General features: G+C 33.9%; 1 protein-coding gene across 25 annotated transcripts in view; it reads right to left on the bottom strand.

The window, feature by feature from the left end:
- RFX3 (regulatory factor X3) overlaps positions 1-26600 on the bottom strand; it is a 312030-nt gene that overhangs the window by 279749 nt on the left and 5681 nt on the right. The window contains exon 2 of one of the 25 annotated variants that reach the window (XM_045373202.3): positions 22953-23112. The exons of the other annotated variants lie outside the window; for them this stretch is intronic. The gene's annotated coding sequence lies outside the window, so the exon portion shown is untranslated. The remainder of the gene's footprint in view (positions 1-22952; positions 23113-26600) is intronic. 25 annotated transcript variants of the gene reach the window in all.

The raw sequence follows: 26600 nt of genomic DNA, 5'->3' as shown, positions 1-26600 counted from the left end.
AAAATAAAAAAAAATTAGCCGGGTGTGGTGGCGGGCGCCTGTGGTCCCAGCTACTCGAGAGGCTGAGGCAGGACAATGGCGTGAACCCAGGACGCAGAGCTTGCAGTGAGCCCAGATCACGCCGCTGCACTCCAGAATGGGCGACAGAGAGAGACAACGTCTCAAAAAAAAAAAAAAAGTTCCTTCTTGTATAGTATTCAAGTATTCAAGAAAGACCAGCTGTTTGGTATCACACATACAAAAATTAAATATATAATACAGTCCCCCCACACTAATAGTTTACAGATGACCATGCTAATCAATGCTATCTACCTCACATCCAAAGTGCTACATTGGCCTCACCCACAAGACCTTATTTTTCCTTCTTTCTATATTCTACAATGACTTTATTTTCATCTCTGGCACAGCTATTCAAAGTATCTATCCTGTCCTTCAAAATTTATTGAGTCAATACTAGATGCTTGGCAATGTGCTAGGAGGTAATTAGGTGCTGGAGGATATAATGGTGAGCAAAACATGACTATTCTACATTCAGGTCCCATTTTACCGACTCCCAAATACTGTCTTACTTTCTCAGTGGCTCCATCATTCTCCTGAAACCCAGTGATCTTTCATTTTTTTTCACTCGCACTTTCTCATACCCCATAACTAACAGTAAATAAGCCATGTTCATTTGTCACTCATGTCAGATGTCCCTTCCAGCACAACCCTGAGACTCAGGCGAGACGGGCCATTGCCCTTGGGCCACACACTTTAGAGAGCTTGCTTTGGCCCTCTGGCCCCGTACCTCCTCAGGAGGCAAGAAGTCTGCACAGCCCAGGGCGACGCTCCTTGAATCCTTCAGACTCTACTTCAGCACATTCCCAGTACCCCAAATTCCCATGCAAAGTTCTGGACTACACTCCCCATGACAGGAGATTCAGGCATACTCAACTCTAGGCATACGGGGTTGTCAACAGATAGCTTGCAAGGGGTGGGGCAACATTGCTTGCAGGAGGATCTTGTGGGCATGCTATGGCAAAGAGCCCAGGATATGAAAAATGGAGGTAGACTGCAGGACACAGACAGGTGACAGACTCAGCTCTCCCTTTGCCACTATGCTCTAGAACAGAACTGCTAAAAAAATCTGAGAATTCTAAGTGGTCATTTATCTCATTATAAAGCTGCTTCTGGTCATGTTAGGAGGTCACAGGATGTTTGATTTAACCATTTCTTTACTGACACGCAACATTTAAGTATGTAGAAATATAATGAGTGAGGTTTCATTTGTATTCTTGCTCTTACTGGTGTTGGGGTGGGACTGATTCCCACACATCCTATTTCCAAGGATGGTTCCCCAGCCTGAATCTTCATTATAATCCATCAAATAATAACAATATTATTATTATAGTAGTAGAAGTAGTAGTCATAAATGTTGTATTGATAATAACTTACTGAGGGTCCTAGCATGGTGCCAGACATCTAACCTGTATTAGGCTCTTTCACACCCTTAGTAATATTTACAACCCCACTGGCTAGTTGTTATCTACATCTTATCCATGAACTAAAAGTAAAAGACTAGCAGAAAAAGGATTTCAACCAAAGTCTTTCTGAATTAAAAGCCCAAGTTCTGTACTCTATGCTTCCTTTCAGATGATTGACAGAGGTTTCCCTGACTTCAGATACACTCTGCTATCTATACTACACAGACCTGTCAGATTAATCTCCCTAAAGGGCCACTTTCATCTTAACATGTGATCTACGTTTAAAAAATATACAATGGGCCGGGCGCGGTGGCTCACGCCTGTAATCCCAGCACTTTGGGAGGCCGCGGCGGGTGGATCACGAGGTCAGGAGATCAAGACCAACCTGGCTAACATGGTGAAACCCCGTCTCTACTAAAAATACAAAAAATTAGCTGGGCGTGGTGGCGGGCACCTGTAGTCCCAGCTACCCAGGAAGCTGAGGCAGGAGAATGGTGTGAAGCCAGGAGGCGGAGCTTGCAGTGAGCCGAGATGGCACCACTGTACTCCAGCCTGGGTGACAGAGCGAGACTCCATCTCAAAAAACAAACAAACAAAAATATATATATATATATAGACACACACACACACACACACACACACACAGAGTCTGGTTATCCTATAAACTTAGTTAAGGTCCAAATGCTAAGCCTTTTCCTTTCCAGTCCATCTGCTTCACAATTTCCCAACAAACTCTTCAAACTCTTTATACCAAAATCACACTTGCCTCTATGCCATCACGTGCTTAACCTCTTCCCCACAGCCAGTATACCTCTAAAACAACCTTTTAAGATCCATGCCCTGCTTTAACTCATCTCTGAAGGTTTCCCTAACCACTCAAGCCCATAACCCTTTTTCTTTCCATTTTTCTATATCCCCATAATACCAACAGTCTCGAACCAGTCAACAAGTAATTAACCTATGTACTTAGTATGATGAGAGCCACAAAAGATATCACATATCTTTTGACTTCAAATCACTTTGTGGAGTTAATCTTGTTGGAAGACACTAGAGAAAAAAAGACTGGTAAAGTGACTCTACAGACAAGAGTACCTGGCTGAAAATTCTGCCTCAATCATATATTTGCATAGACTCTGGTGTTAAATTTGCATAGTATAGTAACAAGCAGCAGTTCTGTGATAAGCAGAGTTGTTGACCTGGAACCCCTTCAGATCTTAAATTTTTTGAGAATCCCAAAGAACTTTTGTTGGGATGTGTTATATTCAGTAATGTACTGATAAATGTTTAAAACCAACTCTTTCCCTTTTCCCTCTCCCTTTTCCACTCTTTAACTCCCCACCAAAAAAAGTCAGATTTGTGATTTCTACTAATTTCCATGGTGTGTATAATTCTGGAATGGCTACTTTTCAACCTAGAAATGTGACATTCTGAATGCAGAATTAAGAAGAGATGAGCAACAGTGGCTCTCTCCAGCTGGTAAGGCTTCAGAAAATCATAGTTGTATCTATCTATACTCATCCTATTAGAAAATAAAATGGAGAAATATAATATTCATTAATTTAAAATAATAATCATTTTATGTTAATAATTTTTAAATTATAAAATAATCTAAATTTTCCAAATAAAAAAATCTGATAAGTATGGAACTGGTTTACGTTTTTATAAAATCCATTAATGTCTTGCTTAACAGAAGGCAGATTCTCACATCTGGTTCTGCACTCAATCTGGTGTTTTATCGGAAGTTATGAAGAAAATGCAGCCTCACACAGAGAGGGAATTGAAAAAGGGCCTCCAGGGGTCTTCCATTCACACTTTGAGAAGCATTTATATATAGTGTACAGTTTGCATAAAAGATTTTGGTGTTAAAAGGCCATACCAATAGTGAGAATCTGGAAAAGTTTGGTAGTTTAATTAGTTTTTCTCACCTAGTAATTGTATCAATATGAAGAACTCCAACTTTAAATTGACCTGAAAAGTCCACACTATTTCACATGTGTATGTATATTTACATATGTATGTATATTAATGTATATGTGTATATATAATACTTTCCCCTATTCAACCATTCAAACTGCTCAGAATATCAAGGAAAAAAGATAACCATAAAGCAAGAACTTCTCCATTTTTAGGAAAAAAAAATTCTATGTAGCAAGAAAATTTATGAAGCTAATGTATGAATCTTCACTGAGCTAGACATAATATGCAATTAAGCATAAAAGGTACAATTATGTTCTACATCTCTACAAGTGGTCAACTGTACTGTAGCATACATAAGTGAAACATTGCACCACACAAAATAAATCATAATTACATATTCATTGATGTAAAAAAAAGGCAGCTATCAATAGAATATATTTTAACTCTGAAATTTAACATTTCTGGATTTATTTTTGGCAGTATTTAATTCTTTAAAATGTCATTAAATGGCTTAACAATATGCACACATAAGTTGTACTCAAGAAAAAAATCATTAATTTAAAATGTGCAGAATGACAGAATCAGCTAGTGGTTTTAGCTGAAAGACTGTATCTGCGTAACTGTATCTGTGTAAGTACTGTTTCCCCTGGCTCTAAAAGTATCACTTTAGCCTGGTTTTCTTCTCACTCTTAAAATATCAAGGCAATGTTAAACATGTTCTGTGCCTCTTTCTTTCATTAATCTTAGGCTGGATTTACCCTCCTCAAAGAATAGAATAGCCACTACCTAAACCAGTTTAATCGCACTAGCTACTTCAAACCGTTATTATATTTCAAACCACTTCTATCCTTTTAAAAATATTACCTTCTAATTAAAATAAATGCCTTTATGGTCACTTAAGCAACAACAGAATATATTCAAACATAATTACCATATTTTGTAAATCAATGATGAACACATTAAATAGTTTGAAGGGGTGGGCCAAAAAGTGCCAAAAGGTAATCAAACTTTTATGTGACTCCACTGTTGCCTTGCTTCTTCTAAGCAGAAGCTATATTCATTTTCAGTTCTCTTATATCAACATTGTAAGATGCTTACACAAGCCTGGGCAGTTTAGTCACTTCTGCTCGTACAGATTTTTACACGGAAGAAAATTTTAAAGAGAGGCTGTTTAAATAATACAAGCCTCATTGTATATATGTACTAAAATAACTAAGCTTGTTCTATTAATTAAATTTTACTCTTTGGCCAAAGTAATAAGTATTTCATCTCTTAGTGCATATTTTTTTCTATCACTGCTCCTGTAATCTTTAAAGATCCTGCCTCAAGATTGAAATCTGAGGTCATTTTATGAAAGTTTAAAGAATTCTTAAATCACTTACCAATACTGAAAATGACTTATTATATAGTACATAACATTCCTCTTTGAAAACAAATTTGTTTCCGATTGTCTACTGCCATGTTACTATTTTCAGCAGCTACCCTCTCCTGCAAAACTCTCCTCATATCCTACACCACAAAGACTAAGACAGAAAGATGAAAATAAGAATACTAGTTTCCACAGTTTGAGTACTAATTCTGTACCATCATGTTAAGCTCTCTATATACACTTATCTCATTTTCCCTCTCACTTTATCTTTCATTTTAAACCCCTAAAGAGTAGGTAATAGTCCCATTTTTACACTAAAAATCTGGGATCAAGGAAGTTAAGGAACTTATTTAAGGATAATTAGCTATCAAAAGACAAAACCAGGATTTGAACTCTGGTTTCTCTTATTCAGTAGAACTCACATTTTTCCCTAACAATTTTGCAAGCTAACACACCTTATGCAAGATGCATCAGATTAAAATAATTAAGCTAAAGATATAAGTCAAAGATATTTGTGTATGTGGAACTGCCATACAAGTGTCTCACACAGCACAGTTTGCATCTTTGTCGAAATTTTACAGATCCACGCAAGTACTACAATAAGCCTTCTATTAATGTTGTGACAGTCCTGACAAAAATCTACATTCAAGATTAGTTGCAGGAGGTAACCTTCCCACAAATCTGCTTCATATTGAACCTGTGTTTGTGTCTTCAAGAGTGAGCTGTGATTTGATACTCACAGGCTGATCTACAGTGTTTATGCCTTACCTCATGATGTCAAATATAGGGACAAAGTCTTGGAATGTTACAATATGTACCAAGACAGCCTACTTAACTGCTAAACTACAATCAGAATAATTGATAGGCAGTACTATTCTATAAAGTGCTATAGTCACTATGTAACTCACTATACTATATAACAAAGTAAATAGAAATATCTTGAAGGTAACAAGTGCCACAAGGAATTCTTCTCTAAAAAAGCAAACAATTCAGTGTTCTGAAAGTGATGCCCAAATTCAAATATTAAATTCACAGTGGCTCCAGTGGATTATTAAAGAAAATAACAACCTCGTGGTGAAACTTCCAAAAATTAGAGTTTTGCCTGGTAAAGGCAGTATTTACATTGAATTGGAGCTGTAACTGATCACTTATCAGGAAAAAGATTCTTTGGTGAAGTCATGCTGATCTCTCGAACTATGATGCCTCATAATAAGGTCCCCTAGTAGGAACTAGTATGATATTAGATGGGTGTATAAAAATATCTCAATGGGAAATGCCACTGTGGGCAAACTATTATAGGAATATGAAAGAATATACCACTTAATCACTGATAAACATCTCTACCTCAAGTAAATGTGTTACAAAAAAAAAAATTAAGCTTACTCTATACCATTTACTTGTTCTATGCCATAAGCTTGCTTAAAGAGGTTGATTTTACCTTTAGCTGAAGCTATGTATGTTCTAATCTGTTTAGGGCAGCTGTCAAGTAATCAGAGTAAGCAGTGCCATTTTAATAAGGAAGTCTTTTAATGAAATATAATAGGTCACAAATACCTAATTTCTGTTCTTTACTGTAATTGCCAGTCTTTACTATAACTGCCACTTTAACAATCTTTTCCAAATGCTGACACAAAAGATGAACAAATCAAGGGTATTAGCATGTGTGTATATTTACAGCTTATTGCTGTCAAAGACTGTAGTTCCAACTCCAGCAGCTATATGAGGATCTGATTCTTTTGATGGGAGCATCTTGTTTCAGGCTGTGAATGTATCTGAATTAATCTCCTTTTCATGTCTACATTAGCAATCACACACTAAAGGACACAAAGGAGAAATGTTAAGTTACAGCACAATATTACACTCTTAGGAATATCACAGATACTTTTACTGTCACTGTAAAGGATTATATGTTTTAACAAAACTTTACTCTTCTTGAATAAATTCTGTGCTCCACTACTTATTAGTTCTTAATTTCAAAAAATGTTGTTTACATAAAGTTCAAATAGCCTGTTTTTTTAAGTTTATTATAATCATCAGTTTTATGTGAACATCACTTAAATCACACAAAACTACAAGAAGCTGCTGCAAAATTAAATAGAGGATCACAACAAGAGAAAACACAAATAATTTTTTATTTTTAAAAAGCATGATTATTTTGCTATAGTACACTTTTTAAGTTTTTGATAAACTCTTTAAAAATACTTCTCTGAAAACTTCTTTACATGATATCCTTTTTGTTGTTGCTGTTTTATTTTGGGTATACTATTTTTAAGCAGTAGCTGTTTAAATTTGGTACTATTATTGCTATTTTAATACCACAAGTCCTGTGCACAAATAGTAGTAGTTTTATAAGAAGGTTGCCCATTTTTGAAAGGCTAAGCTTCCCCAAATCAAACTAGCTTACCGTGAAAAGAAAACCATGACAACTGTTTGTACCTCTTGCTTTATTATTACATCCGGCCTGGTCACTCTTAGAAATTCAATCTATTATGGTTGCTAGGAGTCTGTTGCTGTGCAACCTAAAAGGGTATGCTGTGCTTTCAGGCTAAGGAGTGCTAATAAACCTGTAGGCTTCCCTCTATGGGTCCAACCAGTGTGTTTAAAGGGCTTAATACTTTTCAAGAGTGATTGGCCCACAATTCAAGACACATCCTATTAAAAACAAGTCACACTGAGAGATTTCTAACAAAGGGACAAAATGTTAAACATACACAAATATTCAAAACGTATCCTCAGAATCCCTAACTAATTTGGTAAAACAAACAATGAACAGATTATGATCTACATTTCAATTATACCACCTACCATCCCCAAGTTTTTATTTTCATAGAGTCCCCTAAAAGGTCATAATGGATATAAATGAACTGAGCAACTTTTAGGGAAAAAAGCAGTACTAAGTACCTTCAACTTTTATAAACTTCAATAATAGAAAAATAAGTTAAACCTAGGAACCCAGAAGTCATGAAGTTAGTAAAAATAAAAACCATTCCCCCCAAAATATTATTTTAAAAATAAAGAAGTTCTACATTTCATTATAAAAACGGAGAATTTTTTTTCATCACTTCTGGACAGTAATAATTTTATATTAATTATAAAATCTATACCAGCCTATCATATGCACATTTTATAACTTTGAAGATTTAGCACTTAATAAATTATTCACATAAATTTACTAAAATTAGATAGCATTATTTGAATGTAAATGAGAAGAAAAGCACAGCACAGTTTATCAATGAAATACTGTTAAATCAAATTGTGTGAAATGGATTTTGAAAAGTGGATAGACATTAAGGGAGAGCTTCTAATTCCTTTAGAAATTATACTAATTTGTGTTACTTATTTTTAAATAAGCCGTTTTCATAAGATATTTGGAGACCAAGATGAAGGTGTTCTATCATAAAATACCAAAGACCACACAGACAAAAATAACAATAATCATCTTAACTGAAAATCTATCCAGAACTTTACACGGATATTTTTGCTATATTAATATTGCCTGCAACTTTGGAAAGTTAATTTTTTTTAAGTTAGACATTTTCTCTACATTCTTGGAAGCATTTAGCCCTTCAACTTAACTATTCTGAGCTGGGAACCCTTTAAATAACCTGTCAACTGCACTACCTTATTCTTTTTTTAAGAGCCATGGTTATCTGTCCTTCAACGGTTGGTTTCATTTCTTCTCATTACACACTATAGAAAGCAGAGTAAAAGAAATTAACTGTTTCTCTAAAAGTACCCCAGAGCAACAAACAGAGGAATGTGGAACAACTATCCAAAAAAGAAAGGCCAAGAAATCAACAATGAAGGAGAGCTGAAGTACGCTGAAAGGTGTAAAGGCAACATCTGACGAAAGAACTGAGGCTGAAGCAAGAAGAGAATGGGTTCACTAAGGTGGCTGAGAACTGAAACAGCCTATAGCAAAGCAAAGCACAGCACAGCAGAGCAGAGCAAATGGGATAAAAGGGGTAGAAAAAAATGAGAGACAAGAACATGTTAGAAAGAGAATTAAAAGAGGATTTGTTAAAAGAAATGCAGATTCATTTTCCGAATGAAAAGGAAAAAAGAGAAAACAAATATGAAAGTTTATATTCAATAATTACATATTCCTTGCTTCATCCTTACTTCTTAAAAAAATGCAACTCAGAAAAAAAGTTCTTAAAAGACTCAGTGATGTCAGCAGACACAATGTGAAAACCAAGATTAGTAACTTATAGGCTTCACTTAATTTTACGAAGAATTAATTTGAATACTTTCTAGTTCTCCTGTATGACAAGAAAAATTTAACTTGATTCTGTAGGGTCTAATATATGAAAACCTTTTAAAAGCAATTTTAAAAATTGATATTTCCCAAATAAGAACAAATCATTCAAACACACATGCTACACATACACACACATTAGTCAATAAAGTTATTAAAGTCAGATTCTACTGAGGAGTATACTAGTCACGAGGCATGTGTTAGGCAAATGTGTTAACTTCCAAAACAGTTATTTAATACTTGGTCAATTACTAGTTGAATATATTAAATAATTCTGTAAGGATCTGATCTTAAAGAATCAAAGTTCTAAACTGGTTACATGAATACTTAGGATCCTGTCAATACTATTAACTGAATGCCAAAAATAAAACCAGCAAGTATGGATATCTATATTGGCAGTGTCATCGGAATGTGCCTTCTGGTATTCATTGGGTCCTTGTCTCCTCAAGGCTACAAAGCTTCAATATAATTAAGTGTGGCATCCTTAAAAGAAACTATATACTATGTAGCTATAGAAAATAACATATTCCACCATACAATTAAGCCTCTTTTTGGAAAATTCCAGTTTTCTTGGACTAGTAACACCCTATTACATTTGCTTCATCTCCATTTACCCACCTTCCTAAAAGAAAATTTTTAAAAATCAAAGATCTCCAGTAAATGCTGCCAGATTTTTTAAATTTCATAATTTTTATCACGAATTGTAAATTATTTGATATATAATTAGAGTTGGTAACCAAGGACTTGACTTACAGGTTAGAATACTTTTTTGTACACACGTATTACCAAGTATAAAAAGAAAAATAAAATTACTCTGAGGGCCAAAATTAAAATTATTCCTTTCTCCTGACAGAATACTTCCTTATTTTGTTTCTTCAAATTATTTCAACAATTCGTTTAGCCAAGTTCAAAAAGGATGTTGATATACAAAAAGATTTTTTTTTTTTTTTCCTGAGATAGAATCTCACTCTGTCACCCAGGCTGGAGTGCAATGGTGCAATCTCAGCTCACTGCAACCTCCACCTCCCGGGTTCAAGCGATTCTCATGCCTCAGCCTCCAGAGTAGCTGGGATTACAAGCATGCACCACCACACCCAGCTAATATTTGTATTTTTAGTAAAGACAGGGCTTCACCACATTTGCCAGGCTGGTCTCGAACTTCTGGCCTCAAGTGATCCACCCACCTCAGCCTCCCAAAGTGCTAGGATTATAGATGTGAGCCACCATGCCCTGCCCAAAGAAATTTTTAATATTAAAATTTATTACAGGAATGTGATACTGATTAGAACTAACTAGAAAAGTAACCTCAGTTAAACATATTTTCTAACTTCTATTAAAAATCACTTTCACTTTTTTGCTACCATTCACCTTTATACATCTAAAAACTTGAGATACTGACATGAGCTGATTTTTGAAATTCATAATTGAGGATACTGAAAAGGTACCTTGAAGTATATTGTGTAAATCCAAAGGATCATTTCAGTCACATCATATTATGAATGCCAAAAACTCACTTATATATTTCATAATTTTTAATGAAAGAAAAATACACAGAAAATCTTTCAAAAACATAAAAGCCATCTTAATAAAGATGTAAATGATACCATCTCACAGAACACTTTCAGTCTTTGTGCAGTCTGTACTAAATTTGAAAAATTATACAGTATTTAATTCCAACTCTAACATCAGAAATATGACAGTTCACAATTCAAAATATTAAATTTAACACTTGTTTAGAAACTTTCATTATTTTCACGATTTTTTTTTTCCTCACCCCTCCATCCACAGGGTAGATAACACAACATACAAGGCAGAGCAACGGACTGGCAATGTGAGTGTTAGCCCTGAGTCATCTTTGTCGGCTCTCTTTCCAAAGGTAAAAAGTAATGGGAATAAGAAGATAGGTGGGGAATAAAGGATTATAGCTGGAACCAGATTAACCGTAAGTTGTTAACTTTAAAGGAGAGTGATGGATACATGGAAATTCACTTCATCATTTCATCAAACTGCTCTATGCTGTAATATGCTTAAATGCTTCCTAATCAAAAGAGTTACGAGGAAAAACACAAGAGAAGACTCATGGGTCACCAAAGTCTCTCATACCTCACGTATCTTTTCACAAACACGACGGTGGTACAAACAAGTGGAGATACTAAATCTTGCTTAATTTTTTACTTTTTTAATGGCAGAAATAACCAGGTACTCGTCTTCAACAGACTCTGGCCCACAGCTTGATAAAATGTGTGCACAGCTGACTCACTTCAGACATAAATGCCTGGGCATATTTGCAAGTATAATCATTGAACCGGCCTTTCAGGATAGAAACCTAGATTAAAAATAAATACTGTATATATAATTGTATAAGTTCAAATAGAGAAAGGTATTTTTTTGTTTTGCTTAAGGTTCCATAAAAATGTCTACTTCCTCAAATAACTTAAAACATATACACATTTATGTTATATTCATATTTTATTTTGTACCATTTTTTAAGTAATCCAACAGAGTACAATAGCCTCGAATACTGTGAAACTGTACATTTCATAATGGATGACAGGCACATAACGCTGAATATCTGACACTGAACTGAATATGTGACATCGAACTGAAATGGAAAATATGATTGTGACACTAGTACACAGAAAATCCCATTCTAAAAATATCAGTATGACAATCTATTTGTCAAAATAATAGAATTTAAGACAAATTTGTCTCCATTAGTAACTTTTATTTAAACAACCTCTCATTTATGTCTTTTTACATGTACAAAGTTTTACAAATAAATACAATTCATAAATCATTATTATAGATGACCAGATGATAGCTATGCTATATAAACAATGACATTCTGTTTCATATAAAACACTGAAGAGCATTTTTATCACAGAAGCCATCATATGCAAAGATTCTGTCCAATTTAAATTAGCCATAAGTAAACTAAGTGTATAACCAACCAAATTAGCAGTCTGGCTAACTCTAATTTCTATTTGCCTATTATTGTGATTTTTACTTTTAACACTTCATGTGTACATGATATTCAATTTTTTAAGTGTTTCCGAAGAGCCTCCAACTTGGAAGAAGGTAGGGTGGACTTCAAGAATTTAATTTTGAAAGTGTATCAATCTGCTCGATTCCTTAGTTTTGGTCAATACATCTCTCTCTCTCTCTCTCTCTCTCTCTCTCTCTCTCTCTCTCTCTCTCTCTCTATATATATATATATATATATGTATCAGGGAAAGGCATATAAAAATGATAAAAGGAGGCAAAGAGAAAGGCAAAAAGTGCTGTGTGAGGACAGATGTAAAAATTAGGACTCTTTAATATAAAAGGAAGGCCAGCAGCTATCAAAGTATCAATATTATAAATATACAAAGTCACATTTGAAGACATACCCAAAACTTCCTTCTTTCAGGTCTTTGTTCAAATGTTACCTTACCTGCAAGGTGTTCTTAATCACCCTATTTAAAATTACAACCTTCTCCACCCCCATCATTTACATATCATTTACACTCTCTATCCCCCTGCTTCTCACATGTTTTTTCCATAGCATTGACAACTATCTATTATAATACATACTCATTTATTTTCTCTCTCCCTCATCCCCAATTGTTTGACTATGAGTTCCTTCAAGGGCAGAGGCCCTTGAAGAATGATCAGTTTTATTCATTCCTGTATCCTTCACAGCAGTTCACTTCTTAGCCCCTACTTTATGTGCCAATATTTGCTCAAGAATTGAATGAAATAATTTTTAAAAAGTGAAATGAGCATGTATATTAAAACTTACAGAAATTGAAGAACACTCCTTAAGTCTGAAAAAGAGGTTAAGATGGCTTCACAAATGGCACTAAATTCAGCAACTCATCATCTCGAGAGATGGTATACAATGAAAACACACTGATTAAAATGAGGGCTGGGTAGAATCATGAATGACAACTCTGTTTTTTGTTTTTTGGGTTTTTTTTAAAAGTTTTTTAGGGTAAAATCTCTGTAGTAGACATAAAGGCAGATATTCATACCTTTGCATAGTACAACCCTAATTAAACTATCACAAATGCAAACATGGATCTCACTTCCATAGTAATTCCATTCTGATATTACCTGCCTTGATACTGATACTGGCATTCTGATACCGGCTGCCTTGGTGTAACCCTGGAACTCAAGTCCAGATCCTTTACTTTTGACATCCCAGCAGGCACAGGAAAGTTAGGCAGCAGAAGGAAAAACCCAAGAGGTTTAGGATATTCAAAGTAGTCCCCCAAAGCAAGGTTCCCATAATGCCCCACGTCTCTCCTATATTAAGGAATTCCTGCACCCTGTCACAACTAGAAAATAGAAATAAGGTATAGAATCCTAAACGGCATTCCCCAACTTCTGAAAGTAAAATATTAGTCTTGTTGGATACTAAGAAAATCCAAACAAGTCTGGAATTATATCTGTATATAGGTAAGTGAGTCTAGCATTTCGTATATAGAGAAATTTATACATAAAAATACAGAATGAGGTGACAAAATGTCATTTGAAAAGAAGAAAAAGACCTGGATTAAGGTCAGCCCAATCTACTGCCAGCTACATGATCCTCTATTTGAAGAAATATTCAAAATTCATGCCTTCAAGCCATTAAATTCATTTTGGAAAAAAAAAAAAAAGGAAGTAAATAAATCCAATGGAAATAATAACAATAAAACTGCATTGCTTGAAAGGTCATTGTAAAATCAGAACTAGACAAAATTTTTAAACAGTTAAATGTGTTTTCTAAACTTTCATCAGAGATTCGAAATCAGCAATTTGAAGCTTAAACAACTATTCATTGTTTCTACTAGAAAAAGACACTGGGTCTCATGCTGAGTTCAAAAATCTTGATTATGGAGTCTTCTGCCCTCAGTAAGCTTACAAACAATTTAGAAAGATTAAGCATTTACAACTGAACAAACAAAAATCTAAATCACAATTTCCAATTAGCAGAGATAATAAGAAATTACTAGAAATGAACCCATCAAGTTAGGGACCACTCAAATTTCAGAAGAGATTAATTTACGCAGGGTAGAAAACACATTCTAAGTAGAATAAAGGATGAGAACCAAGTTTTAGAGAAAAGAAATGACAAGGCAGAATTCAGGAGACCATATAGGATAATAATATCAATTGCCATTTATTAAATACTTATGTGTCAGACACAGTGCTATTTTGATTATGTCATATACTATAATCTTTGAAACAATCTTTTCAGGTTGATTTTATTAATCCTATTTCACAGAATGCAAGTAATCTGCCTAACATTAAACTGCTAGTCAGTAGCAGAGCTAGAATTCACAACCAGGGCTGTTCATTTTGAATTTCATGCTCTTAACCAATACATAATACAGTTGTCCCTCCATAACCATGGGGAATTGGTTCCAGGAGCCCCATCTTAAAAAAGGGTGCCCAACTCTCTTTTATAAAAAATAGCATAGTATTTGTGTATAGCCTGTACACATCCTCCTGTGTATACTTTAAATCATCTCTAGATTATAATTCCTAATACAATGTAAGTGCTATGTAAATAGTTGTTATACTATATTCACTTTTTTTTTTATTGTTGTGTTGTTATTTATTGTTGTCTTTTTTCAAGTGTTTCCCATCCTCAGCTGGTTGAATTCACAAATGCAGATCCCACAGACAACGAAATGTAGACTGGTCAGAAAAGGGGAAGTACGGAGAAGAGTCATGAAATGCTAGTTTGAAAATGGACATGAGACTGTAAGCTTCCTAACAGCAAAGACTGTGGTTGTTCTGTGGGACACTATGAAAAAAAATATTTCTTAAACGACTCTGATGAAGAAGCAATGAGGAATCCTGAAAAGATTCTGACAGACGGAAACATAAAACTCTGAGCTATTTCTAAAAATTCAAAAAAAACCTTCTTTTTAGAGGATTCTATTAATCCGAATTTAAAAGTTAAGTAAAAATGTATCTAGATTACAAATTCATAAGACATTAAGACCACATTCCATATTTGAGTTTCCTTCTCTGTACATCCAACAAATATAGCAGTCTAGTATTTAGTTACTCTGGTAACTCAATCTCTATATTCAAATCTCAATTTAAGACTTGCAAGTATTTAGCACTTTCTATTCATTTGAATTACACTTTCAATATTTGTATTTTCCATTCTAATTTATGAGCCAGTATATATGCCAATACATCAGAAATACAGTTCAATCTAAAAGTATATTATTTAGATCTCTCTGCTAAAAACAATTTCATTAACAGAAAGCAAAATGAATGTAAGGCATTACATTCTGACTCTCTCAATTCATCTGAAACAGCAGCATTAAATTTTTAAAAATGATAAAGAATAAAAATGAGGAACTTCTAGGCAAAAAATGCAAGAGCTAACTAATATTTCATCATACTTCTGTTTATTGCATCTCCCTTTTTATTGAAGGTGAGGTTAAATCCAAAGGGAACAGTTTTACAAGAAGGTTTATCTGTGGGGATTTACACCTTGTTAAAAGCAAATGACAAGTGGTTTTCCCCCACAGGAAACATACTCCTGTTTTATATAAATGTATCCTTTCAGATTTGTTACCACAAATTAGGCTGCAGAGAGCATCAGGTTACATTGGGAAGTTCAGTGTCATATTCTTGGTTTCTCTTAAACGGACTGTTTCAAATAATTAACAGAGTTAGGGCTCAAATTGTTCATCTTTAGCACAATATCGAAACTAAATTCAAGCCTGAGCTCACTGATTTACTTCTAATTGTAAAACAGACACACACATACACACACACACAGAGAAAGAGAGGAGAGAGAGAGAAACAATTAGACAAAATCTTGGTAATTACAATTCCTGCCACAGTCCCATACTATTAAAAAGTAAACAACATAACCTTCCAAAAACTCAGCTTAAGAAAATAAAAAATCAGATAATAGCATAGTTGCTGGTATTGCGTCTGGTTGCTATGGAATAAAGGGCAGTTTGTTCATATATTCCTTCTGTTCGTTCACTGCTACTTAAGAGTGCTGCCACACTTTTAAAGCCCAGCTGAGCAAGTCTCAGCTTGTTCCACCTATATCAGCTGCCAGTATTTTACTTTTGTTCCACAAGAGAGTGACCTACAAGAACAAACATTTCCATTTTTAAAATTCATAATTAAATGAATTTTTACAAAAATTCTTAAAATAATTAAAAGCACCTTTACCCTCATCAAAAAAGTAAAGACATGCATACTAGGACTGAAAATTATTTACACTAATACACTGATTATGACATACACCATTAATTCCCAATAAGAGGAAATACAAATAATAGGAATTAAATATGTAATATTTTTCTTTTTTAAAAAACCTAACAAGTATGGCATTTCTCCTTAACATAAAGCCTACTTATGGTTTGGAAAACATTTTTAAATTTTATTTCTACGTCATTCTAAAATAAAATAATCCACATACCAAAAATTATAGTTGGAAATAATTAAAACAATATTTATGCAAATTTTGAATGCAGATTTATAAACTTGCTTTTTCTAGAAAAAATACGGAGCTCAAAATTATAGATAAACAGGTATTTTAAACACTAAAGGCAGTACATTTGAGTTGTTTGCCTTCAAAAAAAAGCTTTGTATTAGCCCTAAGAACATTTGTCAAGGAGTGTGGAGGCTGGAGTTCGACAGTCCTAATTCTGATGTTCTACGTCATTGTACAAGTCACTTACTCTCAGTTTTCTTACCTGTAAAATAAGTGGGGAGGAGGAAGGAGGGGGTTCAACTTGATAACCTCCCAAGTCCATTCCAACTAAAAAAATCTGACTCAAATAAAACATTCTAATTATGTCTCTACTGAAATCCTATATATTTGGGCCATTTGGAAACAAGTGTAACTCTAGTGAGAGACCTTTTCACCTCTCTAATCTGCTGTAGTCCCACGGCTGTCTCTTTTGGTCTGCTGTGCAGGGCCAGACACAGTAAAGGGACAGAGGAATATGGCAGTAAAATAAGTAGAGATAGGAAGAAAGGCTGAAGTTGGCCACTGAGAAAGAAAGATACTCATCATAGGGGATTTGAGGTTCCAGACACAAAACCTTAGCTGCTATGCAAACAGGGTCAGTTTATAAAATACAGATCATTTCTTGCAAAAAAAAAAAAAAAAAGCAACAAACAAAACTCTCCTTTAAATGTGAAGAGACAGTGTTCTTCCAAATTAGAGCATTAAGTTATTGGGGAGTTACTCAAGCATAGAATATGTGGGTCAATATTATTATCCCCACCCTGAAAATGGCTGATTTTTAAATTATATCCTATAACACAAATGTAGTAGTGGTCCAATTAAAAACTAAACAACTTAGAAACACTAGAATAAAAATGCCTGTGCTTTCATTGATACTAAACAGAATGTAAAATAATAAAAAGCCAAATAAAATTATACTTTGATTTTAAGTACAAGGTATCTAATAGAAAGCACAGAAAAAGTTACTATAAATGTTGAAATTGATATTGCATTAAATGCATAAGGAAATCTATAAATATTTCTGAAATTAACATATACATTCTATAATCTTTTGTTTTGCAGGGCTCCATTTATGTTTTATTCACATATTGTTTGGCTCATTAAACTTTATACTGGTGTTTTCTTCATACACTGTATCTTCTATCTACTTTTGAAAAGTATAAAAATCTAACAGGCAGAATTACGTAATGAAGACATTTCCTAATGTCAGATAGAATTATATATAACCCTTTGAGAAAAGAAAGAGTAGTTTAGTTCTGAAATAAGATCATTTAATTAGTATATCACTTTGGTTATTTTTGTATCACTTTACTATTCAGTTTGTCTAGTTACCCTGTATAGAAACATTTTTAAAGACTGCCTCAAAATATATTAAGTCATACACAATTCCACTGAACCCTCTGGATCATAAGGAAGTTTAGCAATTAAAGTTATTATATAAACAAAAAATGCAAGCTTATTTAATGTACTGTATTTACCTCTTCATATCTTAATCATTGAATTGGGTTCAAACAAGGAAACATCAGCTTTTAAAAAGATTTAGGTATACATTTTGTGTTGTTTACTAAAATGCCATTAATCACTATTTGTTATACATACTAGTCTGCTCATTACAGAATAGTTTCATGTAATAATAATATTATTACATGAATAATGATTTTTTTTTTGGCTATAGATTTTAGCATTGTAAAATAAACTTCTTTCATACCAGTCTGGCCTCAGTCAAATAAAAAAACTCAGAAAAGTAACTTCCTCATTCTCTGAAGATACTAAATCACAAAATATTAAAACTGCTTTGAGTGATATCATAAACTATCAGTACATTAACTCTTGGATGTCTCTTCCTTTATGTTCTATTACAAACAAAATGAGTAGCAAACTTTGAAGGAAATATTCCAGAAGAAGCGGAAGATAGTTCTCTTCCCTCATTAACTTACAAAATGACTCAACTGTTTACTCGAATCTACCCACAAACAAAGTTAAAAGAATGGTAGACAAAAGATAACCCCATTTCACCCTTGGAGAGTTAGTCTTCAACACAGGTTTCTTCAAATGCGGGCTACTGTCCCTGGACTTTCTCCCTTTCTTAATGATGGGTCAGGATTCAAGTAAAGGAGCCTTGAATTCAATTACTGAACAAAAGATATGACCGGAAACCAAGAACAAACTTCCTGATTTAGAAATGCTGTGCCTGTAGGGTGACTACAGTCAACAGTAATTTATTGTACACTTTAAAATAACTAAAAGTATAATTAGAATGTGTGTAACACAAGGAAATGGTAAATGCTTAAGGTGATAGATACCCCATTTACCCTTATGTGACTACTATGCTTTGTATGCATGTATCAAAATATCTCATGTACCCCATAAATATATATCATTACCATGTACCCACAAAAATGAAAATAATAAATAAGAGAAATGCTGTGCTGAGAGAAAAAACAACATCAATCATTTTTAAATATTTTGTTTTAAACACAAGCATTTTTTCAAGTATACATTGAATCTGTTCTTAGCATAAGATTTAAATATTTTCAAAGCAACACAAAGTAAAGAATGATTCAAGGTTATTTCAATAAACAAATACCTCAAATTATACAGCTTTAGAGCAATAGAAGGTACTAATTTGTTAAACCCGTGTAATGGGCATATGGGAGCTTACCAGACTACTCCAATATAAGTTTTAAATGTCCCAAAATATAAAATGTTTTAGGAATACATACACTTACGGGACACAGTTTTTTTATTATATACTGACTTTACAAATGTAGGATGCTTTAGATATCAGATAAACTAATCAGATATCTCAACTGGATATACTAATTTTATGTATTTTATATATTAATATATTACCTTGTAATAATAAAATAAGTACAAGAAAACTCTGATGCAACATCTCAATTTAATTTCTATATACAATGTCTAGAAATACCCAAACCTCATACAATACTAGTCAAAGATCCCAGCACCTTGTTAGAATAATTTCCAACAAACAAACAAACAAAACACAAATGTGGCGCTCAAAAAGAGGCTAGGTACAATCTTTTTCCTCGGGTCCTCCCATTAGGTAAAAATCACAGTAAAGATTTTAAAAAGAAATTGTTCATTCAACAAATTATTTCATCATTCATATTGTGATTTTTCCATCTTACCTTAATTTATCTTTATTTACAAATTCTCTACTAATTTCATTCAACTCCACTTTTCAGTATCTCTTCCTACCCTTTTTTATCTTTCTTGATTCCCAAATATCGTATGTCCTTTTTGTAACACTCTACAATTCGAAACCTTAAAAAATATGTCCACATAGCTGAGAATATCCAGTTTTGTATCTAATAACCCATTTCCCTCATTACTTTATGCTCCTTAAAACTCAATGGAAATCTAAGTCATTTCAGGATTCCTAAATTAACCAAAATAATACTGCACTAAATATACATTGATATAAATCCTTTAATTCCTCATTCAAAATTAAAGCTAAAGGACAAAATAAAAAACCAAAAGCTTAGAGACTAATTTATCCAATTATCTTAGGTCTCTGCTAGAATGTTTTTGAATCAAATATTAGAAATGTCATCAGTCATGACAGCGATATTATTATCAGATACGCAGAATATGGTGAACTGGGATTCATATTTAGTCCCTGAAATGATACTTCTTTTTCTCTACATTGTACTAGTCACTGTTCATACTCCAGTTTTTCAAATTATATGATCCTGCTCTTCATTTTCTACCCCATTCCTTCAGATTAAGGTGCTGTTCTGGGCATGGGGTGCCATCTATTGGCATTCTTTCTAAGGTTTATAATACAAAAGGTAAATTGGGACTTCCAAAGCTCCCTGATAATGTACATTTAGGAAATTCCAGGCAGCAATGAAAATTAACAAAAACACATTTTAATAGAGAGGCTTACATTATTCAATAAAGAAGTCTTTACCGTAAAGTTTATCACAGGCAACAGGACTGGAAGTGAGTGCTGCATCAGGATCGCTACAATTACCTCCTCTCACAAATTACTCTGATCTGTATCTCCAGTCTGTGGTCATTTGCATTTCTATCAACCCCCAAAAATGCTCAAGCAAACCTAACCCAATCAAAATACTAAAATAAATCTCTTTCCAAGTTCCAAGATTAAAGAATCCCACCTTACTTCCAAGACATATGGCACTCAAATCTTTGCTGAAATATAAACCTGCAACTATTATACAGCTCTACTCATTCAATATTATTCAAAAGGTTTTACATTTCAAAACTCAGCAGACTTCTAAAAATAAGGAGATCAAATGTTGATCCAACAGCACAATATCTTAACCTTCTATAATTGGAATGAATTACAATTTTTGTCTTTAACTACAATTTAATTCAATTTCAACATTCATGGTCTTTATTAACTAAAAGTAGCCTCTAAAAATCATCATATAATGTGAGACACTATTAAAAATTGCTCACAAAACCACACGAAGGTCATTCAAAGAATTTCATTAAACAGTTCCCCTAATTTTCTTTGCCTCAAGAAAATAGCGCTGAGGTGGAAATACTAAATGTTCCTAATGATCCTCCAAGAGATGGATAATGCAAACATCAGTGCACAAAAACAATACAGATAGTTCTACAACACCAAGCAAAATGTAAACTAAAATGACTTTCTAAATATCTACATACACACACACAAAACACATTATCTAAGTTAAACTCCATTTTTCTTAATATATCTACTACACTCTAATTGAAAAGCAATTTTTTTTTAGCAAAGTTTTGTTTTGTTTTGTTTTGTTTGAGACAGAGTTTCCCTCTGTTGCCCAGGTTCTGGGTTCACTACAGCCTCCACCTTGAGGGCTAAAGCAATCCACCCACCTCAGTCCAGAGGGGGTAGTACTACAGGCAGGCACCTTTGCACCTCGCTAATTTTTTAATTTTTTGTAGAAACAGGGTCTCACTATGTTGCCCACACTAGTCTTGAACTCCTGAGCTCAAGGGATTCTTCCACCTCGGCCTCCCAACGTGCTGGGATTACAAGTGTGAGCTAAACAAAGTATTTTAAAATGCTCTTAAGACATATGCAATATAATCATTTTATAAAACAAAGAATCTAAATTTATGAGTTTGCATGTTATGTACTGATTTTTCATGTTGGGTTTTCAACATGGCACATCAAAATACATATTGTACTTTTAAAGTTGTAAAGGTGAATTTCATATTACTCATATAATAGCTTTTGATGTTTTTTATTAATGACCCTTAAACTGACACTTCATCAAAATTCATCTCTGAGACTGTCATCAGATATAATCAGATGCCAATAAGCAAATGCCTGATGTGATAGGTTTTGCTCTTTGGTTATTTAAAATAGTATAAATAGTATCAGGGGAAAACTAAATTCTAATGCAAAAATATATATCCACAAAACCATTTATCCAAAGCAAAACATAAAAAGGTAGATTTAAGGAATCACTGCTGTTATCTTGTTTATGAACTAGATTTTCTCATGTCTTTTTTTTTAATTCCTACCTTTCTAAAATTTGTACATGACTAAATCAAAATTCTGGTTCCTTAAAAAAGAAAGATATTATTTTACATCTACTAATGTACAAATGGATAGATATATACAGATATATTGAGTCTTTAGAAAAAAGGAATCACTAACAAAATTAAACAGAATGCCCATCTTCACAAAAATAGTTGTACTCTGTACACTATTTCAACAGATAAGAAATCTGGAAGAAATACTGGATCACCTAAGTCTTCTGTCTCCCAACTCCCCATGCCCACTAAGTCCCATCTCAAGCCTCCACACCCACCAGAACTTAATGGTCCAGGAAAATTAACTGGGGAAAATATGTAATGCACTGATGTCTAACAATAGAAACAGGATATGATTTCTAAATGTATCTGCTTTTCCTGCCCTTCTACAGCAACCTCCCCCATTCCTCCACAACTAAAACATGGAAGACACTTAACTGACAAGCAAAGAATCTCTAAAATGGTTTTGCACATTAAAGTAAACTATGCTGACTGAGACGGAAGGGGATGAGATATATTTTAAAGATGAAAGTTATACTGAAGTACATAAATGCTATTAGGCATGCAAATCTGAATGTAGTCCAGAAAATTGAATATGTTATATTAATCAGTAAAAAAGCATGCAAAAATAAATTTTTTAAAGCAACAACAATTACAATCTAAGCTTTAATATACTCCCCTATTAGGCTGGTAAAAGAGTTGAGATACAGCAGAATATATGACTTATCTTGAATAAATGTAAAAATGCTTCTTCTCCTAGCCTGCTATGTTCTAAAATCTTGGTAAGTCTACAAACCAAAGTAGTATTAAAGTAAAAATGTATTTAAATTTAAGAAAATGTATACTTCTTAAAGGACTATTTTTCTCTACCAAAGTTTAATTAAAAGAATGCTTATCCAAATATAAACAATATTAAGAGAAAGTAAAGCAGTAAATTATTACCGATGGAAAAATATGAGACTAGTGTGGAGGATGGCAATGCTTTCCAGACCAGGGACACCAAAGTAGTCCAAAGGCTCTCAGAGCTTGTCTAGGCCTTGACAGGATTTTTAGCACTTCTTAAAAACCCGTTGAATAGCTTCAATAATTGGGGAAGAAACGTCTTAAAAACAAGATCAACAGAAACCTAAATTAATTTTTATTCTGATAAGAGAATGCGCATGCGCTCGCTCGCTCTCGCACTCTCTCTCGCTCTCTCTCTCTCTGTTAAATTGCCTATCCACATACTTGGGAAATTATGTCCTGTTTTAAATATCTCATTGGTGAGCAACAGACAGGAGGAGCCCCAAATGTCAGACACTTGTCTGGCACACATACATAGAGAAGCTGGCTTCGGCAGGAACTCAAGCTGTGAGACTCAGCTAATTCCTATGTGGGTGAGAAAATGAGGGCACTTGGCCACCGCTCTCTACAGAAGCCATTGAAATGGTGGAACCTTCTGAGATTTTGCTATAGGTATGGCCATTATGCTAGTACCAGGCTGTGGGTTTTCTTTCTTTCTTGTTCTTATCAGAAGAAACAATAAGCAAACAACTTGCTAGCCTTTGAGAACATGCAAGGGAAATGCCAATTCCTGGCTCCATGTCATTGGCATGTTTCCCTTTTCCCAGTGTCAATCTTGCTACAGAATCATAGACTGGAAAGGGCTTTAGAGATCCCACAGCCCTATTGTTTCATTTTACAGATGGAGAAGCTGAGGCCTATTAAGTGACTACACTAAGGCTTTACAGTTAGAGTGAGAACCTTTATTTTCTTTTTAACCTCCTTTGGCTAGCATTTTTGAAGTCCTTTATATCTTGGCCTGGTCACTCGTCCTTTCTCCTTTTATCATCTTTCATTTTATCTGTCTCCTCTTACCAACTAACACACTATTATTTTGAGGACAGCTGCCTCACTCTCAACTCCTATTACCCAATACCTCATTTTTGCCTAAACAGGAATTACCAAAAACCTCCAGAAATCTAGACCAAGCACTGTAAAGCAAAGTCAAGCAGTAGTAGCTGGGTATTACTGCTTCTAATAAAAGTGAGAAAGAAGAATCCAGGAATTAAAAGTCAGCAATGGCAGGCATCTGTGATTGTGCAAACACAATATTTATGGACTAGAGATTTAACCCTAAAGTACTTAGCCAGAGGCCAGCACATAGCCAGGACTAAGAAGGGAGCCTTATGAATCAAAACCACACTCAGATTACACAGTTAGTGGAACAAGGTTATATATTTGTCCGAGAGGACAGTCAGATAAGTAGAAATTGTAAGACAATAACAGACTATTGGAAATGGTAAGAATAACCATACAGTCACGCACCACATAATGTTTCTGTCAACAACAAACCACATCCCACAACATAATGGAGCTCAAAAATTCCTCTAGCTCAGTGGCATCATAACCAACTAAACACCTTAACACAATGCATTACCTTTTCTATGTTTAGATATGTTCAGATACACAAATACTCACTCCAGTAACATGCTATGCAGGTTTATAGACAAGAATAATATGCTATACTATACAGCGTAGGCATGTAGCAGGATATACAATCTAGGTTTGTGTTAGGTACACTCTATGATGTTCACACAATGATAAAATCACCTAACTACGTAATTCCCAGAACATATCCACATCATTAAGCAATGTATGACTGCATAACCTGACCATCCAAATCACATTTCCTAACGTTTTCCCAAAAGTTCCTTTTAAATGTGTGTCAAATTTACTGGCAAAAGGAAGCTGAGGAGGTGGCTAAGCTAAGAGTCAGTCTAATTGATACGTTGGGGCTAATTATCTACAAAAATAATGCAAAAGGGGTCACATAACTAAACACTTAACGGGAGTGGGGAGAATGGTGAAATGAGTGACACAGACAAACATCTGTACAATATACAATGCTTTGGCAAAAAAGAAAAGACATATAGTATCAGGTAAATTTTCAACTGAAATATATAAATCAAATTTCCAGTTTCAGAAAGATTAGAACTATTTATAGATCACTCTAAAATGAGAAAACTGTTTCATTTCAATGAAAATACTCAGGAAAAATATAGAAATAAAGGAAATTACTGAATAGCAACTTTAACAATTAAGCAGCCAACTTGAAAATGTTACTTAAACGTCTTTAATATCCAATGAAAGGAAGCCACAGGTGACATATTTCCTCTATGATTTCATATTATATATTACACTAAACAATGTTCCAAGGTTACTTTACAACTGAAGATTGGGATTGACAAATTATGCCAAAATTATTTATTGCTGTAGGTACACAAGTAGTGACCTCACACATTTTTCTACCCTTAGTAAAGTAACAATACTAAGCAATGTATTATAAAAATGTAGAATAATTCCTTGATAAACTCATCTTTACACAACTGACTAGACTATTTATCATTATTAAACATTACTGACTGCATTCGGTATAAAGTTTATAAACAGGGCTCAGACTGTTTTAAAATAATTCGTGTCTAACATGAAAATAAAAATGTAAGTGGGACAATGAACTGAACAATGACAGTATAACAGATAATGAAATATTACATCATTAGATCTTAATCTAAAATCCTTTGACCAGGAGAGTTATGCAAACCTAGTAAAAGCAACCCATTATAAGGCTGCAGAATAAAACTAAAACATAACTTTGGGCTAGCATTCTATTAATTCAGTGTGATAAGACTGGTTATCAAATGATAATCCAAGCCTGTGATTGGTAGCTTGTCCATGCTTTATTTTTTAAAGTGGAGGAAAAGGAATAATTATTATTTAATGAGTATAGATTGGTAAGCAAAGTCTTTCAAAACTTTTTGGGCTCATTAAAAAAGGAATGGTCAAAGGATTCTTAGGTAGCAAAAAGATTAGAATAGGTATTTTCTCAGCCTTCCCTAATAATAAAGCCAACACGTATTGAACACATATTGTGTCAAATACTGAGCAAAGTACATTACATAAATTATCTCCTTTAATCCTCACAAAACCCCATAAGGCAGGCAAGATTGATCCTATTTTTCAAATGAGAAAACTGAGGTTAAGTGAAGGTAATAACTTGTCCAAAGTCACACAGCTAATGAGATTATCTGAAATCTGACTCCAAAGCCTGTTCTTCACCAGTATACTTATTCTATCCATCTATTTAAAGAACAAAACCTATTTATACCTATTTATTGATACTCTAAATATATTCAATTTTTAACTGATTTGTTTTCACTAAGAACACTCTGCATTTGATATGAAATAAAAACTACAAAAATAAACATTTTTTAAGCAATATAACTTGTCATAAAATACACTTTCAAAAATCTAGCCTGCAACACAAGACCTTGTCTCTACAAAAAAAAAAAAAAAATTGAAATGTTTTAAATTTTAAAATGATGGCAATAGCCTGTAGTCCTAGCTACTCAGGAGGCTGAAGCAGGAGGACCACTTGAGCCCAGGAGATCGAGGCTGCAGTGAGCTATGACTATGCCACTGCACTCCAGCCTAAGTGACAGAGCAAGACCCTATTTCAAAAAAGGAAAAATCTTACTGGCAAAAACTAACTGGTAAACTGTAGGACTATATTTTTAAACAAAAATACCTAACCTATTTTAGCAAGACCAG

The sequence above is a fragment of the Macaca fascicularis genome, chromosome 15, assembly GCF_037993035.2.
Source record: "Macaca fascicularis isolate 582-1 chromosome 15, T2T-MFA8v1.1".
Classification (NCBI taxonomy): domain Eukaryota; kingdom Metazoa; phylum Chordata; class Mammalia; order Primates; family Cercopithecidae; genus Macaca; species Macaca fascicularis.
This window is presented reverse-complemented; position numbering and strand designations above follow the sequence as displayed.